The sequence below is a fragment of the Macaca nemestrina genome, chromosome 4, assembly GCF_043159975.1.
Source record: "Macaca nemestrina isolate mMacNem1 chromosome 4, mMacNem.hap1, whole genome shotgun sequence".
Classification (NCBI taxonomy): domain Eukaryota; kingdom Metazoa; phylum Chordata; class Mammalia; order Primates; family Cercopithecidae; genus Macaca; species Macaca nemestrina.
In genome coordinates this window covers 188,740,211-188,752,423 of record NC_092128.1, presented here as the reverse complement: position 1 = coordinate 188,752,423, position 12,213 = coordinate 188,740,211, and the positions used below count along the sequence as shown (strand labels likewise).

General features: G+C 54.5%; 1 protein-coding gene across 47 annotated transcripts in view; it reads right to left on the bottom strand.

Annotated features, from left to right (window-relative positions):
* The window catches only part of LOC105472489 (poly(rC) binding protein 3), a 286,435-nt gene that overhangs the window by 61,717 nt on the left and 212,505 nt on the right, over positions 1-12,213 (bottom strand). Inside the window, exon 1 of one of the 47 annotated variants that reach the window (XM_071095863.1) lies at positions 9,800-9,894. The exons of 45 other annotated variants lie outside the window; for them this stretch is intronic. The gene's annotated coding sequence lies outside the window, so the exon portion shown is untranslated. Of the gene's footprint in view, positions 1-9,799; positions 9,895-12,213 lie in introns of those variants that run through there. One more of the 47 variants, XM_024789979.2, reaches the window with a different exon arrangement.

Genomic DNA, 12,213 nt, shown 5'->3' with positions numbered 1-12,213 from the left:
ATGTTTGCTGACTCTGTGCCCTGTCACTTCCATTGCTACTAAGTCTACATCATGCATTTTTAATTCTGGTTATTAGATTTTTTAGTTCTAAAATTTCCATTTCGTTCTCTAAATCTTCTATTTCCTTGGCCAGGCGCAGTGGCCCACGCTGGTAAACCCAGTACTTTGGCAGGCTGAGGTAGGCAGATCGCTTAAGTTTAGGAGTTTAAGACCAGCCCGGGCAACACAGAGAGACCCCAACTCTACAAAACATTTTTAAAATTAGCCAGGTGTGGTGGCTGCACCTGTGGCTGCAGCTGCTGGGAGGCTGAGATGGGAGGATCGCTTGAGCCTGGGAGGTGGCGGCTGCAGTGAGCTAAGATTGCACCACTGCACTCCAGCCTGGGTGACAGAGCGAGACCCTGTCTCACTCAAACAAACAAACAAACAAAACCTTTGCTTTCGCTGTGTAGAGCTCCTATTTTTCCATTCACTGTGAGAGGGCTCGCGCTTCCTCCTGGAGCACGGTGGTGCAGCTGCTCTGAGGATCTTGTGGGATCCTCCACCAGGAAGGACCCCAGGCTGGCGTGTGTTGCTCATCTCCCGGCTGGAGAGGCTGAGTTCCCACTTCTTCCTCTGCTGAGCACGGACGTCGAGTTGTCCCTGGTCTGTCTGAATATTGTCATAACACTCCAGTGATCACTTAAATCTTATGCAGAACCACGACATTCTTATTTTGTCTAGTTACTTCCAAAGTCTCTGTGGGCTGTGGCTCCAACGTCAGTTCTGTTCTGAGAGCTTCTGCACCTCTGTTTAACTCTGTGCCACGTGTGTGCCACCCAGTGCCCGGCTGGGACCTGGGGGTCATCAACCCTGCAGTCCCCTTGTCAAAGCCTTTGCTGTGCTGTGTGTGGTCAGATCCACACATAGAGTGCAGGCAGTGCCCAGCAATGCACATACAACTTCATGAAATCCCTTTCTCAAACTCGCCCCTCTCTGTGATCTCCAGGGCTTTCTGGCCAGGGTCTGGCTTTTGCCACAGTGCCAGAAACTTCCTGCACCTGCATCCCATCTAGGGCCAAGAGGCAGGAGGGCAGAGACAAGAAACAGCCCCAGGAGGACCCCCCACCTGGAGGGCAGGGATGGGAAATGGCCTTGGGAGGGCCCCCTCATTCTCCAGGACAACAGGTCCTCTGGTCAGACAGAATGGTTCTGCCCCTCTGCATTTCCAGTCTGTCAGGCTGCTGTGCCCTGAAAGCCACTGCTGCCACAGGATCGCCTGGGGGTGAGGATAGGAGACAGTGGAAGCTGGAGCAAATGCCAACCAGCAGGAGCTCCCTCTCCGTCCTCAGACAGAAATGCGGAGCTTCTCTGTGGCTGCACTTCTGGGTATGTGGCTGCCTGGAGTCCAGGCCATGCGGCAAGGGCAGTGAGGACACGGGAAGCTTCCTGCTGGGCCGGACTCCTTTCCAGCCTGCTCCCACTGCTGCCTCCTCGTCCCGAGGGAGCTGCTCCAGTATCTGTGCAGAAGTCCCAGCTGTGCTCAGTGGGAGGGGCAGGGGGGTATACCCCCATTCCGTTTGACCAGAATCAAACCTCATTTATTTATTTATTTCTGAGATGGAGTTTCACTCTTGTTGCCAAGGTGGGAGTATAGCAGCTCACTGCAACTTCCACCTCCCTGGTTCAAGTGATTCTCCTGCCTCAGCCTCCTGAGTAGCTGGGATTACAGGCACACACCACCACACCTGGCTAATTTTTTGTATTTTTAGTAGAGATGGGGTTTCATCATGTTGACCAGGCTGGTCTCAAACTCCTGACCTCAGGTGATTTGCCTGCCTCGGCCTCCCAAAGTGCTGGGATTACAGGCGTGAGCAATTGCGCCTGGCCATTTCATTTTTATATTGATTAAATTGGCAACATCTGTTTAAAACTGGTACCACTATAGAGAAATTCTGACAGATTTGCCAGTTACTCTTTTTTAAAAAAATATTCAAATCAACAGAATGCTAGTAAAATGAATACTGTCCTAGTAAGAAGTGATGTGTAATGCAACAGCGGCCACACAGGGCGACAGCCCCACATTTTTCCATATATAAATCCAGGCTGTCCTAACACAGTAGGGCGAGTTCTTCCTCTGCTTTACACACGAGGCGATGCAGTGCGATGACCCTGAACTGTGACCAGCTGGCTCCAGGCCCAGGTTCCCGACCACCAGACAGGTAACCCATCATCTATTTTCATCCCAAAAATAACAGTGAATGACATCCCTTCAGACTCGAAGGGAAGAGCCCCGTTTGAAAGTGTCACCTGAGGCCCAAGTTGTAAGGCTTGTTTTCTGGGGGACAGATGAATAGGTTTGGATATTAACATAGAGATGCCTTGGAGTGTAGAAGGGCGGTCACACAGCCGTGAGTGCGGCTGGCAGCAGGCGCCCTGAGCTCTCTCCTGTGTGCCACTGCTTGTCATGAGAAGGCGGGAGAAGTCTTGCCAGCAAACTGCCATCTGGGGTCCTCGCAGCCACGGCGAGTGCTGTCACGGCCAGCGGCTCCGGCCATGCCCCCGTTAGCTGTGCTCTGTCCAGGGCTGCACTCAGGGCCTCAGCTGTCTGGGGGACGTGACTATGGGAGGGAACACAGCGGGGGGTGGGCGGGAGCAGCCCCTACTTGATTTATCCTGTTTAACAGCTCAGTGCCTGCATCAGGCTGCATGAGGCCAGGACGGCGGAAATGACAGGGCAGATTAGCTGCCACATTCTCCTTGAGAGCCTCACATGTACATCACGTCCCTGAGGCCACCCAGAGCAGGGGAGGCTTCTGGAATTTCATGTTCTTGCCTGTCACAGGCGGCATTCGGAGGCCATCCAGGGCTTACACAGCCTGGCCTCGGCGAGCATCCTGAACAGCCTGCTCCCCTGCTACTCAGTGTCAAGGCAGACAAAGGTGCCGGTGGGGACCAGTGACCGTTCACCTTCCCCTGCTCCGGCAGCCCAAGCACACTGGTCTCATGTCTGGAAGACGCTAAGCTTTCCTGGCCATAGCCAGGCGCCCTCACGGTGCCAGTGTTCTTTGGTCCCACCTTTGGGAACCCACGTAAGAGTGTGCCTCCTACAAATATCCCAATTCTTTCAAATGCTAATTTTGGGATTCGTAATATCGCTTATGAAAGACAGGGTAGGCCACCCTGAGAGCTGAGTCAAGTCTGGGCTCTGACATCATCCTGGCTGTTATGGACACAGGTGGACTCGCATGCCCGAGGGCAGGTTCAGGCCCCTGGCCACTCCATCTGCGCCCTGGCGCTACACACAGCAGCTCAGGCTCCACGGGCCCTCTGGTTGCAGTGGGAAGCTGAACGCAGCAGGGACATCATATCGGCCCATGAAAAAGGGTCCAGCGGGAACATTCCTCACCCCACACCTTTCCTCAGTTTCCACACGGCATCAGGGATGCAGGGCAGTCTGGTGGAGAAATTGGCTGTGGGCTGGGGCAGTGGGGGGATCCAGATGGCCAAAAATCAACATTAGATCCCACCTCGCCCTCAAACCTGTGTCCTATATAGGTGAAAGATCCAGAAGTGAACTGTAAAAGTTCAACCCTCTTGGAAGGAAGCAAAGGTCAACCTCCCTGTAGCCTCAGGGCCAGTGGGCGTGAGGAGGAGAGGCTGCGAATGAGCAGTCCTTCCCAGCTCACTGGAGAGCATCAGAGACATTATCTGTCCTGCCCTCATCTTGGATAGGGAGGGGTGTCACCCTGGCCATTGCTGGTAATGTCCCAAGACCCCTGGGGGAAGCCGGTGTGGGCAGGCTGAGCCAGGGAGAAGCAGAGGCACTGCAGCCTGCCAGAGTGGCCCCAACTGACTCTGCACTTTCCTAGGAGCCCGACAACAGACCTGAGCTTTTAGTCGAATTTGAGTTTTCTGACGTTGTGTGACTTGACCCAATGCATCCCCATGATGCAGGCAGTGAAAGGCAGCAGCAAGGCAAGTACTGGGCCTGCTGACCCCACAGTTTACTTGAAAAGATAATCCCAGGATGTGGCAACCTGGAACAGCTGCCAGCACATGTTTAGCCGCAGCACGCAGCATAGAGAGGACCCCAGCCCCGGTGAGTCAGCCGGAGCACGCAACATGGAGGAGCCCCCAGTCCGTGTGGCTGCTGCTGGATGCCCTAAGCCAGGTGGGGCGCCTGGAAGGAAGGTGCTGCGTCAGGGGCGACCTCGCTGCTTGAGCTCAGTAGCTTTGTGGGGAGGCTCTTTTGGAAGCTGGGCAGAGCTCCCTACTTGGACATGGGCTGGCCCAGGCACTCCTGCAGCACTCCTGCCTCCAACCACTCTTGGTTTGGGGCCTGCACGCTCTCTAGGGCCACTCCAGAGCTGGTGGAACAGCCAGAGGCCAGCAGGAAGGAGCGGCAGCACAGGGGACACAGGCAGCGAAAACCACAGTGACTGACACAGTGACGGGAAGGGATGCCTTCACAGGGTGAGGGCACTCCACATCTCCACACCAGCCAGCAACGGAAAATCAAATCTTAAAAGAAGATACCATTCGAGACCAGCCTGGCCAACATGGCAAAACCCCGTCTCTACTAAAAATACAAAACATGAGCCGGGCATGGTGGCAAGTGCCTGTAATCCCAGCTACTCCGGGAGGCTGAAGCAGGAGAATCGTTTGAACCTGGGAGGTGGAGGTTGCAGTGAGCCGAGATTGCGCCACTGCACTCCAGCCCGGGCAACAGAGGAAGACTCTGTCTCAAAAAAAAAAAAAAAAAAAAAAAAAAAAGATACCATGTATAAGGCCATCAGAAAAAAGGCAAAGAGTTGGGATAGACCCAACGAAAGATGTGTGAAACCTCTATGTAGAAATTACAAAGCATCATAAAGAGCAATTAAAGAAGACCTGAGAATTAGAAAACGTATTTTTCACTGACTCAAACTCTCCATAACTTAAAATGTTAGTTCTCCCAATTTTGATCTACAGATTCAATTCCGTAGACAAGCTGATTTTAAAACGTACGGGAAAAATTCATCAGTTCAAGAATATCCTGAAGAAAAAGATAAAAGTGAGCCAACTTATTTTACCAGACATCTGGACGTGAAGCTGCAGCAATTTAGCTCACGACAGTGGCATAAGAATAGACAAGCGGGCCGGGTGTGGTGGCTCACGCCTGTGATCCCAGCACTTAGGCAGGCTGAGGCGGGTGGATCACTTTAGCCCAGTCTGGGCCAGGCGTGGTGGCTCACGCCTGTGATCCCAGCCTGGGCAATATCCAGAGACCTTGTTTCTACAAAAAAGTTAAAGATTAGCCAGGCATGATGGCACACGCTTGTAGTCCCAGCTGCCTGGGAGGTGGAGGGTATAGTGAGCCGAGGTTGCATCACTGCTCTCCAGCCTAGGTGACAGAGCGAGACCCTGTCTCAACAACAACAACAATAAAAACCAGACACGCAGACCATGGAATAATTCAACGGAAGGTCATGAAAAACAGGTGTGCACAGACACGGGCAGAGCGGAAGGCCTTTCAGTACCCAGCGCATGGTCCCCTGCACGGGCAGGTGGGTAACATGAAGCCTGAACCCCCTCATCAATCCACCCTCACACGGACTCGGGCACTGTGCATCTCAAGGGGAAGCGTAAACGACACAGCGTCTGAAAGACGGCACAGGACGCCATTTACACAGAGCTGGGAGGCGGGGGAGAAGATTTACACGGAGCTGGGAAACGGGGAAGGGCAGAGTTTTTCAGACACCGGAAAGCTCTGACTGTTAAGAAAAAGGCTGAAATGATAAACCACATTAGAATTAAGATTTTGTTTGGATCAGCCAACCCTGTGAGGGGACAGAAATAGAGCCCACAAGTGACAGAAGGTGCCTGCAGTTGTTTAATACGAGGGGTTCCTATGCAGAGAATAGTGTGTGTTGCTCACAGAGACTGGGCAGAGGCCTTGAGCAGGCACATCCCAGAGGGACACCCTCATGGCCAATCCGTGATCCAAAAGGCAGTGGAACGCATCAGCCAGGAGGGAGAGGCAGCTGAAGTCGCAGCACACACCCCACAGCCCCCAGAGGTGAAGACATAGCCCAACAAAAATCGCTCCACGAAGCGTGGGAGAGCACGCGGCACCAGGCAGCCTGCCCTGCTCGCCCGCATCACCGGGGAAAGCCGCTCGGTGCCGCCCAGGAAGGTTGACTGTGGGCACATGCTGTGACGGAGCAATTCCAGCTTCTACCCAGACAGAAATTCCAACTCGTGTTCCAAATCAAATATGAACAAATGCAATCAGTCGTATATATGAAGACTAATCAGATAGTATCTTAATGGGGTTTATTTTAGGAATGGATGGGTATCGTAATATCACAAATTCTGTCAACATAATTGACAAATTAAAGGAGAACCCGAATAACCATACAAATAATAATAAACAACACACCAATAGAATGTTTACCACACGCCAGGCACAGACAGCCCTTGCCACAGCCCTCCAAGCATGGAAGCCACAGGCCGGCTGGGACCGTGCCGACAGCCACACAGTGAGCAGGGGCACTGGGACCAAAGCCCCAACGCAGGCTCCGGGGCCTGGACACTGAGCAGGCTGCTCCACTGTAGAAGCTCAGAGGGCACTTAGTACTGTCCACAGCCATCACCATCAAATAGAATTGAATCCAATCCCGCAGGAGTGGAAGAAAACAGCTCAGGGAAGGTAAAGACAATTCACCAAAACACAAAAGCACAGCACTGATTCCAAATCTGTCCTTGCTCCCACTTTTCACAGAAGTGGGTGGGTAGGGCACAGAGCTCTCCTCCCAGCTTTCATTACAGCAAATGGTACGGGAGGTAACTGAGGAGACTGGGAAAAATGAGGGATCAGGGAAGCCTGTTAGACACACATGGTAAAATGGGGCGTTGCACTGCTAGCAGGAAAAGCAGACGAGCCTCCAATTACTTGAGTACCACCTAAGATGTTTAAGGAAAAATAAAGCCCACCAGGCTATGGAGAAAAAGACTGGGTCTACACGGGTCTGCATGGACGTGACACTGAGGAGGGACCCTCGTCCCAGGAGAGCCCTCATTCTTGTCCACACCCCTCCCCAGCTCACTTAAGGCTTGAGGGATGCCCAGGCAGAGCGTGTTGGAGCAACAGCACACAGCTGCCGCCAGCACGAGTGGACGCTCTCCCAACCCTCTGGGGTGTTCGCTCACTCACTCATGTGCGCCCCCAAATCGGAGCCCAGCCCCTCCCCTGGGGGGACGGAGGCCTCTGCTCTAGGAGTGTTCTCCGGAGCCTGGGACCTTCCCCGTCCCAAGGGAACTGTCACTGCAGCAGGAGACGCCACTGCGTCCTTCCAGGAGCTGCTTAAGGAAAACTCCCAGAAACAGGCATGGAAGGAACCAGGGCCTCTGCGGAACCAGGGCTCTGAGGAGAGAGGCAAGTCCAGGGATGCTTCTTCCCACAGAGTCGGAGACTTCACCACCAGGAAGATCACAGCTGTGGTGCTGGTGCCAAGGGTGGGGAGAGGGCAGTGGCCCTGGCCTCCTTTCAGCAGGCTCTGCATTCTTGTGGCCTGGTTAGGCTCAGGGATTGCAGTTTCCAACAAGGATTGAAGAGAAGGGGCCACTCGCTTCTCCTTCCACACCCCACACCCCTGCCCAGGCTGTAGGAGTGAAGCAGAGCCTGGCAGGGGAGGGGGAGGAAGCCCAGAGTCACCTCTGCAGTATCACCCCGCCCCCAGGGTCCTGGAGAGGAGGTGTCTCCCATGAAGGTCTCTGGGTGCGGGTGGAGGGAAGAGGACTCAGGCAAGCCCTGCGCAGCCCCTTCCCCACCCCAGTCACAGGGCACCAGCTCTCCGGGACACTGGGCTGCATGGCCTTCCCTGGGGGTGCTGACTCCCAAGCACTGGGCTGCATGGTCTTCCCAAGGGGTGCCCATCTCTCCTGGGCACTGGGCTGCATGGCCTTCCCTGGGGGATTCTGGGCTCTCCCAGGCACCGGGTTGGATGGCCTTCCCTGGGGGTTGCCAGGCTCTCCCAGGCACTGGGCTGCATGGCCTTCCTGGCGAGGGGGCATCTCTCCGGGGCACTGGGCTGCACTGCCTTCCTGGGGGGGTTCCTGTCTCTCCTGGGCACTAGGCTGCATGGCCTTCCCCGGGGGGTGCTGGGCTCTCCCGGGCACTGGGCTATACAGTGTTCCCTGGGGGCCCCCTTTTCCTGGCTGGTCTCGTGAGGGGTGTGAAGACCTGGTGAGAAGGCCGGCCAGGTGCCACTGGGGTTCTGCGCATGAGAGAGCTGACTTCCCTGTCCTAAGAAGACTCACCATCCCCTCTGCCTTCAGAACAGGATGAGTGTGGTGGGAACAGAAACAAGGTAACACTACTCACAAACTTGCTGGCTGGACACACACAGGTGGGGAAAGAGGCCAGAGGCAGTGAGTGGCTTGGCCCATGGTCGCATGGCAGGTGGTGGGCAGTGGCAGTAGGGTTTGGACCCTCTGGTCCGCCCAGTCAACCCTGTTGTGCACAGGAAGGGCCCAGGGTGTGGGCCAGGCCTCATCACTTCAGACCCCAGGAGCTTCCAGCCAACCAGAGCTGCTCGCAGCTGGGTCTGGCCTCGCAAGGCTGCAGGCGCTGGTCACACGTGTCTCCATGGAGGGCTGGGAAGGAGGGAAGCAGGAGACACAGCTCCCAGCCTCCCTGCTGCCCTGGGAAGGGTGTGCACGGGGCTGGCAGGTCCCCTTAGAGGCATGAATTAATGTTTTTAGGAGACTCATTCATCATCACAGGTAAGATAGATCACTCTATTATGGCAGAAAAATAAGCTAAAATTAGATTAGCAAATCATTTATTTCAGCATCTTAATATTTTAATAATATGACAAATGGTATCTGCTAAAAATATCTCCTTAAAAAAGATATAAGCTAAAGCAACTAAAACCATTAAGAATCTTCCCCCAAAAAGAAAAAAACCACTAAGAAAAACCCAGAAGACAGTAAGTGTTGAGTAGAACTTTAAAGAGAATATAAATGAGTGATATAAGATAAATAAATGATAAGTCAGAATTTATGAAGGTTAAGAAGATAAAGAGATAACACTACAACTAAAAAATAAATGAACAAAACTAAATTCAGTAAAAATAAAGATAGATAAGAAACATACACAAAAAAATTAAAGTTTGAAGTGCGACTAACAGCTACAAAATATCTGACTAAAAAGCTAAGCACAGTGTGAGTCAGTGGTTGGGCCTGGCACCACTGGTTTGAAGGTACCGGTGCTAAACCCCAGTGCGTCCACAGCACCTTGGTGGGCCCTGCCTATGAGGGAGTGCGTCCACAGCTCTGCAATCAGGGCTGCAAGGATCCAAAGAGGTGCCAGGTGCGGTGGCACGCAAGGTTGGTGGCGAGGGGACAGGCCCTGGGGCCCTGGGGTCACACTCCCCAGGCCCCACCGCCCTTCTGCCCACCGAGGTCTCTACACCCATCTCCTCCCAGCTGTGGAGCTGCCCGGCCACTGAGGAGCCGCACGTGTGCACACTGACAGCGTCCTGCAGGCTGAGGACTGCAGCCCACAGGCATGCTGACAGCAGGATGGCGGAGGGTGGGGACGGTGAGAGGAGCAGGAGCGGCGGGCACCCGAAGCCTCACCTGCACAGTCGAGCCGCAGGGAGCGGCCACCTGCCAGGGTCCTCTGCTGACCTCGGGTCACAGTAGGGGCCCAGGCGGAAAAGGAGGAGGGAAGAGGAGGGGGAGCTGAAGATGACCCCGGGGTGTCCAAGGGGTCTGGGTGGGGTCCAGGGTACAGCCTGGTGGGGGGAAGCAAAGGCCACAACCTTCATACCTTCAAGCAGCCACGACTGCAGACGCTGCCCGCTGCCTAGCCAGATGCTCCCGGATTAGACCGAATCCTCCGGCAGCAGCATCCCAGTCATGTGCGCAGCTTCAATCCGCTGATGGCCTGTTAATCCCACAACCTCCCAGCAGCCTGCCTCATCTAATTTATGTTTAATGGGTTTGGTTTTTTTAATTGTATTTCAGTGTCTGCGTTGGGAGAAAGTTACAGATACTTGGGTGAAAGACAAGCTCTGTGTTTCCACTTGCCAGAACACACACCTTTACTCATAAACACATCCCCAAATACTGCACAGGCAAAATCCATAAACTAAACCTCCGGCTGGGGCGTCTGAATCGTTGAATTTGTTCTTCTGAATTCCGGTGGGAAGAAGGGAGTCTCATGAGCTTTGCTGTGGCAGGACCTGAAAGGGAAGTATCCACCGAGCTGCCCAGAGCCAACCCCGCCGTCCTGTGGGGCTCCTGTCAGTACCAAAGGGGCAGGAAGCCCTGGCTTGGCTTGGATGAGGACGTCCGCCATGGCTCCCTTTCCTGTCTCGGCCATGCCGTCCTAATGCCTGCCTCCTGGGTTCTTCCCAGTGCTGTGGGCTGCAGTCTCCAGCGACGGGGGGATGTACACTGGGGACGGGGACAGTGTTTCTATAAGTCTGGCCAGGAGGCGGGCCCAGGGACAGGCTCGCAGAAATGCCCTCCAGACCTGCCCAGGCTGATGCAGGGAGCTGGGCAAGCATGGGGACCCCGAGACCAGCGTGGATTCCTCAATGTGCTTGCCAGACACCCTAAGGCTCAGTGGCGATTTAAACTGCAGAAAGTCAGACACACACATTTGTAGGTCACCCAGACCTGTGGCTTTTAAAAGATTTGACTGTAACAGCATTGGAATCCTTTATTAAAAAAAAAAAAAAAAAAAAAAAAAAGAACAAATAAGTCAACACAAACACCAGCAAAGCTGCGCAGGCTGAGATTTGGCGGGGCGGGGCAGAGCAGGGTGTGGGCCGCCTCCCTGCAGCCGGGCAGGCAGGACCCTGGGGGTCTGACAACCGTGCAGACAGAGGAAGGGACCCAGCAAGCCCGGGCGCCCACACCGGGAGAAGCCCCTGTGCCCGGGCTCTCTCCTCCGAGGCACCCGCTTTGTTCTGCGTAAACACCACATGCCAGGTGTTCTGTGACTTGATTTCATAACCCAGGCATAACTGACAGGCAGTGAAGTGCAGGAGTCTGAAGTGACGTCTTGATGTCCACTCGGCACTAACCGTGTGGCCACTAATTCCGGACGGGGCCGCTGCGCCCCCGAGTGAGGTGCCAGACCCCCTGGCTGCCGGCCTCCTGCGGGCTCTTCAGCACCATCTGGCTTGCACCTTTTTGTGTCCAGCTTCTTTGACTCAAAGTAACATTTTTGAGACTCATCCATGCTGTGTGTGCGACAGGGCTAGGCTCTAACTATCGCTCTTCCTCTTACCACAGAGCAGAATTCCACGGCGTGAGCCTGGTCCCTGCTGGTCCCTTCTGCTGTGGATGGCACTGGCCACTTCCAGTGTGGGGCTGAGGAAGGAAGACGCTGCGTCCAGGAGGGCGAGTCTCCTGTGGCCGCAGCTGGACTTGCTGTCCTGTGTTCATGACAGACAGCTGTCCATCTCCACGATGGGCACAGCACCCAGAGCTCCTGCAGCTCACAGTGAGCCTGGAGGTTTCACTTCTCTCTCTCGGATAAACAATCAGGTCGCAAGCACCCGGAGCATGTCTGTGCACAACGCAAGGGTCAGGTGGCAGATTCCTGGAAGGAGAACTGGCCGGTGGAAGGATATTTGCATTTATAACCCCCACGGCCCGCACCCTCTGCGCGCGGTGAATGCCGGCAGCAGGTGCGCCAGGGACCCTGTCACGACCCATCCTGCCCGCACACCCGCGCCAGGTCCTGTGTGCCAGTGACTACATTCGGGAAGTCTCTCGGGTCATCTGTATTCTGTGTTTCTTAGCAGCTGTACGTTCATTTCTAGGTGGTTGCTGCTTTCCCAGATTTGTGGGGGCTCCATCGCTGTCCTGCAAGCAATGTTGCTGCTCCCGCAGGCTGGCCCTGCCTCAGATCTGGCGCAGCGGCGGTTGCGTGCCAGCTTTCCGTTCCGTGGCCACCTTCCCTTCCACGCCTGCTCTGCTTAGGATGCCTCATCAAAAGACCACGTTAAACACACGTTTCTATGGCCGCTGTGGCGTTGCGTTCGGTGTGTGGCAGAGTACTAAACCGTGTTTTTGAATAGATACCTCAGTGACCCGACGTCTTTCACTGAATAGTCTGCCCATGCCAAGTAATTTAAATACCACTGTTATTTAAGCAAAACAAAACAAAACAAAACAAAACCAGCTTCCAGTCCTGCCTGTGTTAATTACTCACTCCTGCCTGATAAT